Source organism: Triticum dicoccoides, chromosome 5A (assembly GCF_002162155.2).
Source record: "Triticum dicoccoides isolate Atlit2015 ecotype Zavitan chromosome 5A, WEW_v2.0, whole genome shotgun sequence".
NCBI lineage: Eukaryota > Viridiplantae > Streptophyta > Magnoliopsida > Poales > Poaceae > Triticum > Triticum dicoccoides.
Genome location: NC_041388.1, coordinates 141,569,050 through 141,574,289, shown reverse-complemented (window position 1 = coordinate 141,574,289; position 5,240 = coordinate 141,569,050).

Sequence of the window (5,240 nt, the reverse complement as noted above, 5' to 3'; positions counted from 1 at the left end):
GAATCAAGAACGATGAACTCATCATATTTACAAAAACAAAAGAGGTCGAGTTCATACCAGCTTTTATCATCTCAGTCAGTCCATCATATATCATCATAATTGCCTTTCACTTGCACGACCGAACGATGTGAATAATAATAAGAGTGCATGTGCATTGGACTAAGCTGGAATCTGCGAGCATTCAATAAACAGGAGAAGACAAAGCAATATGGGCTCTTGGTTAAATCAACAATAAATCATATGAGAGCCACTTCAACAATTTAATCATGGTCTTCTCCTACTGACCCCCAAAGAAAAGAAAATAAATAAAACTATTTACACGGGAAAGCTCCCAACAAGCAAAAGAAGAACGGGAAATATTTTTGGGTTTTCTTTTTAATTATTACTACAGCAAGAAAAGTAAACTACTACTATTTTTTGGTTTTTCTTAAGGTTTATCAAACACACAAGAAGAAAGCATAAAAGGAAATAAACTAGCATGGATGATACAATGAAAAAGTATGAACACCGACATCTAGCAATGAGTGTGTGTGAACATAAATGTAATGTCGGTGAGAAATACGTACTCCCCCAAGCTTAGGCTGTTGGCCTAAGTTGGTCTATGGCCACGGCTGGCCTGGCTGATATCCATAATAATAGTTGTTGGGGTCGTACTGTGATGAACAAGACTCTGACTACCATTGGCTGACAGCCATCTCCGGATCCCAAGAATAAACAGACTGTCGTGGAGGCTCCTCTTGTGGTTCCGGTTCCGGGGCTGGTGCAGGGTTCCGGTAGGCGTGAATAGCCGCCAACGGAACAAGGTACGTGCCTACAGTCAAATCAAACAAAGAAGGAGCAGACAAGGTAATAGTCTCAGGATGATGTTTATAAAAGAACAATTGATATTTAAGCTCTTGTTCCCTATTCTTAACAATAAAATCATGTGCTACCATACTTTTATAATCTAAATAAACACGAGGCAGCACCTTTTCTTCCTTCTCATAATGCCTAATAGGTATGTTAAAATGTGCAGCGAGGCGTGAAGCATAAATGCCTCCAAAGATGGGACCCTTAGTACGGTTCATACTTAACCGTCTAGCAATAATGCCGCCCATACTAAAAGAGTTATCACCGTATAAACCGTGGTGCAAAATAATAATATCAGGGATACTTAGGTTTCCACAGTTTCCGCGACCAATTAAGCAACGACTAGCAAATAATGCAAAGTAGCGTAAAACAGGAAAATGTATGCTAGTGATTCGTGCATCGAAAACCTTCCTTGTTTCCCCTACAGTGATAGTGTCAATCAATCCCTCCACATCATCATGATGTGGTTCTTCTGTCTTGCCCCCAAAAGGGACTAAACAAATCCGACAGAAATCATAAAGTGACATCTCCTTATACTCATCATATAAATGAAATTCCACCGTAGGTGGTGAGTTCTTAGAATGAAAATGAAAGTTTTGCACAAAGGTATTTGTGAGCAAGAGATACTGATCGCATTAGTCGTGGAGGAAAGCGGTAAGGCCTGCAGTCTGAGCCAACTCATGAAAATCTTCATAAATCCCGGCTGCTCTTAAGAAATCCTCGGAAGGCCATTCACACGCCCGAACCTCCGCAGTGCGAGGCAAATTATACTTAGGCTTACGTGCCTTCTCCTTCGAGCTTTGGCTCGATGAGCCCCTCAAAAGTTTCCTCATCATTTTCTGAAAAATTCTGAAATTTTTAGTAACTTCAAAATAAAAGTAAACCAAACTCAATAATATTGATAGCAACCACTCCTACAAGTGCCTAGAGCCTATATCATGCATCAAAACTACTTTTGACCATATAAATTTGACATGCAAGCTCAAGAACAGGGTAACCTAAGGAGCAAAAATTTGCAATGAATAAAGCACTAGAACAAAAACTAATTGGACCAATGGCGGAGTCACATACCAAGGAACAATCTCCCCAAGCAGTTTTGTGAGACGTGCTTTGAGCAAGGAGATCGAAAATGGCAGCAAAGAGGGCTGGAACTCGTGCTTGAGTTGGTTTTTCATGTTTGTGGGAGGAAGAAGAAGAGGATGGGTGGAGGAATAAGTGGAGGAGGGCCACCGTGGGCCCACGAGGCAGGGGGCATGCCCTCCACCCTCGTGACCAGGTGGCAGCTCCCCCCGCGGTAATTTTTGCACCATAAATCCTCAAATATTCCCGAAAAAATCATATTAAATTAGCATGTCATTCTGAGGACTTTTATTTTCGGGACATTTTTATACTGCACGGATAAATCAGGAAACAGACAGAAAAATACTATTTTTACTTTATTTCAACTAAATAACAGAAAGTATAGAGAGGGTACAGAAGGTTGTGCTTCTAGTTTCATCCATCTCATGCTCGTCAAAAGGAATCCACTAACAAGGTTGATCAAGTCTTGTTAACAAACTCGTTCCAATTAACATGAAACCGGAGAAATTTCGAATAACACTAGGTTACCTCAACGGGGATATGCACATCCCCAATAATAAGTATATCAAATTTCTTCTTGACAGTAGGAAGAGGAAATTCAAAACCTCCAAATATAATCGATGGAATTTTTCCGATAGAATTGATACTATGAACTTGAGGTTGTTTCCTCGGAAAGTGTACCGTATGCTCATTACCATTAACATGAAAAGTGACATTGCCTTTGTTGCAATCAATAACAGCCCCTGCAGTATTAAGAAAAGGTCTTCCAAGAATAATAGACATACTATCGTCCTCGGGAATATCAAGAATAACAAAGTCCGTTAAAATAGTAACGTTTGCAACCACAACAGGCACATCCTCACAAATACCGACAGGTATAGCAGTTGATTTATCAGCTATTTACAAAGATATTTCAGTAGGTGTTAACTTATTCAAGTCAAGTCTATGATATAAAGAGAGAGGCATAACACTAACACCGGCTCCAAGATCACATAAAGCAGTTTTAACATAGTTTCTTTTAATGGAGCATGGTATAGTAGGTACTCCTGGATCTCCAAGTTTCTTTGGTATTCCACCCTTAAAAGTATAATTAGCAAGCATGGTGGAAATTTCATCTTCTGGTATCTTTCTTTTATTTGTAACAATATCTTTCATGTACTTAGCATAAGGATTCATTTTGAGCATATCAGTCAATCGCATACGCAAAAAGATAGGTCTAATCATTTGAGCAAAGCTCTCAAAATCCTCATCATCCTTTTTCTTGGATGGTTTGGGAGGAAAAGGCATGGGTTTATGAACCCAAGGCTCTCTTCCTTTACCATGTTTCCTAGCAAAAAAGTCTTTCTTATCATAACGTTGATTCTTTGATTGTGGGTTATCAAGATCAACAGCAGGTTCAATTTCTACATCATTATCATTACTAGGTTGAGCATCATTATGAACATCATCATTAACATTTTCATTAGGTTCATGTTCATTGCCAGATTGTGTTTCGGCATCAGACATAGATATACCATTTGGATTATCAGGTGGTTCAGCAATAGGTTCACTAGAAGTTTGCACAGTTCTATCATTTTTCTTTTTCTTCCTTTTAGAAGAACTAAGTGCATCAATATTATTTCACTGAGAATCTTGCTCAATTATCTTAGGGTGGCCTTGAGGATACAAAGGTTCCTGAGTCATTCTACCAGTTCTAATAGCCACTTTAACAACATAATTATTTTTCTTACTATTCATCTCATTGAGCAATTCCTTTTGAGCTTTAAGTACGTGTTCTACTTGAGTGGTAACCATAGAAGCATGTTTGCTAACAAGTTTAAGTTCACCTCTAATATTAGCCATATAATCACCCAAATATTTAATCATATCAGCATCTTGTTTTAATTGTCTACCAAAATAAGCATTGAAGTCTTCTTGCTTAAACATAAAATTATCAAACTCATCCAAGCATTGACTAGCAATTTTAGCAGGAGGGATTTCAGCTTTATCATATCTATAGAGAGAATTTACCTTTACTACCTGTGTCGGGTTATCGAGGTCTGGAGGTTCTTCAATAAATAAAGGATTAAGATCATATGTTTCTTCAATAGGCTGTAAATTAAGACCATGTATTTCTTCAATAGGAGGTAAATTCTTAACATCTTCAGCTTTAATACCTTTTTCTTTCATAGATTTCTTTGCCTCTTGCATATCTTCGGGACTCAGAAATAGAACACCTCTCTTCTTCGGAGTTGGTTTAGGAATAGGATCATTAATTGGAGTAGGAGCTGGCTCAGGAGGTGCCCAATTATTTTCATTTGTCAACATATTATTCAATAAGATTTCAGCTTCATCCGGTGTTCTTTCCCTGAAAAGAGAACCAGCACAACTATCCAGGCAATCTCTGGAAGCATTGGTTAGTCCATTATAAAAGATATCAAGTATTTCATTCTTCTTAAGAGGATGATCAGGCAAAGCATTAAGTAACTTGAGAAGCCTCCCCCAAGCTTGTGGGAGACTCTCTTCTTTAATTTGCACAAAGTTGTATATTTCCTTTAAAGCAGCTTGTTTCTTATGAGCAGGGAAATATTTAGCAGAGAAGTAGTAAATCATATCCTGGGGACTACGCACACAACCAGGATCAAGAGAATTAAACCATATCTTAGCATCACCCTTTAATGAGAATGGAAATATTTTAAGGATATAAAAGTAGCGAGATCTCTCATCATTAGTGAACAGGGTGGCTATATCATTTAATTTAGTAAGATGTGCCACAACAGTTTCAGATTCATAGCCATGAAAAGGATCAGATTCAACTAAAGTAATTATATCAGGATCAACAGAGAATTCATAATCCTTATCAGTAACACAGATAGGTGAAGTAGCAAAAGCAGGGTCAGGTTTCATCCTAGCATTTAGAGATTGCTTATTCCATTTAGCTAATAACCTTTTGAGTTTATATCTATCTTTGCAAGCTAAAATAGCTAAAGAAGCTTCTTGATCAAATAAATAACCCTCAGGAATAACAAGTGATTCTTCATCATCACTTTAATCATCATAATCAGATTCAATATTTTCAATCTCTCTAGCCCTAGCAAGTCATTCCTCAAGAAAATCACCAAGTGGCACAGTAGTATCAAGCATAGAAGTAGTTTCATCATAAGTATCATGTATAGCAGAAGTAGCATCATCAATAACATGCGACATATCAGAACGAATAGAAGAAGCAGGTTTAGGTGTCGCAAGCTTACTCATAACAGAAGGTGAATCAAGTGCGGAGCTAGATGACAGTTCCTTACCTCCCCTCGTAGTTGAGGGATAAATTGTTGTCT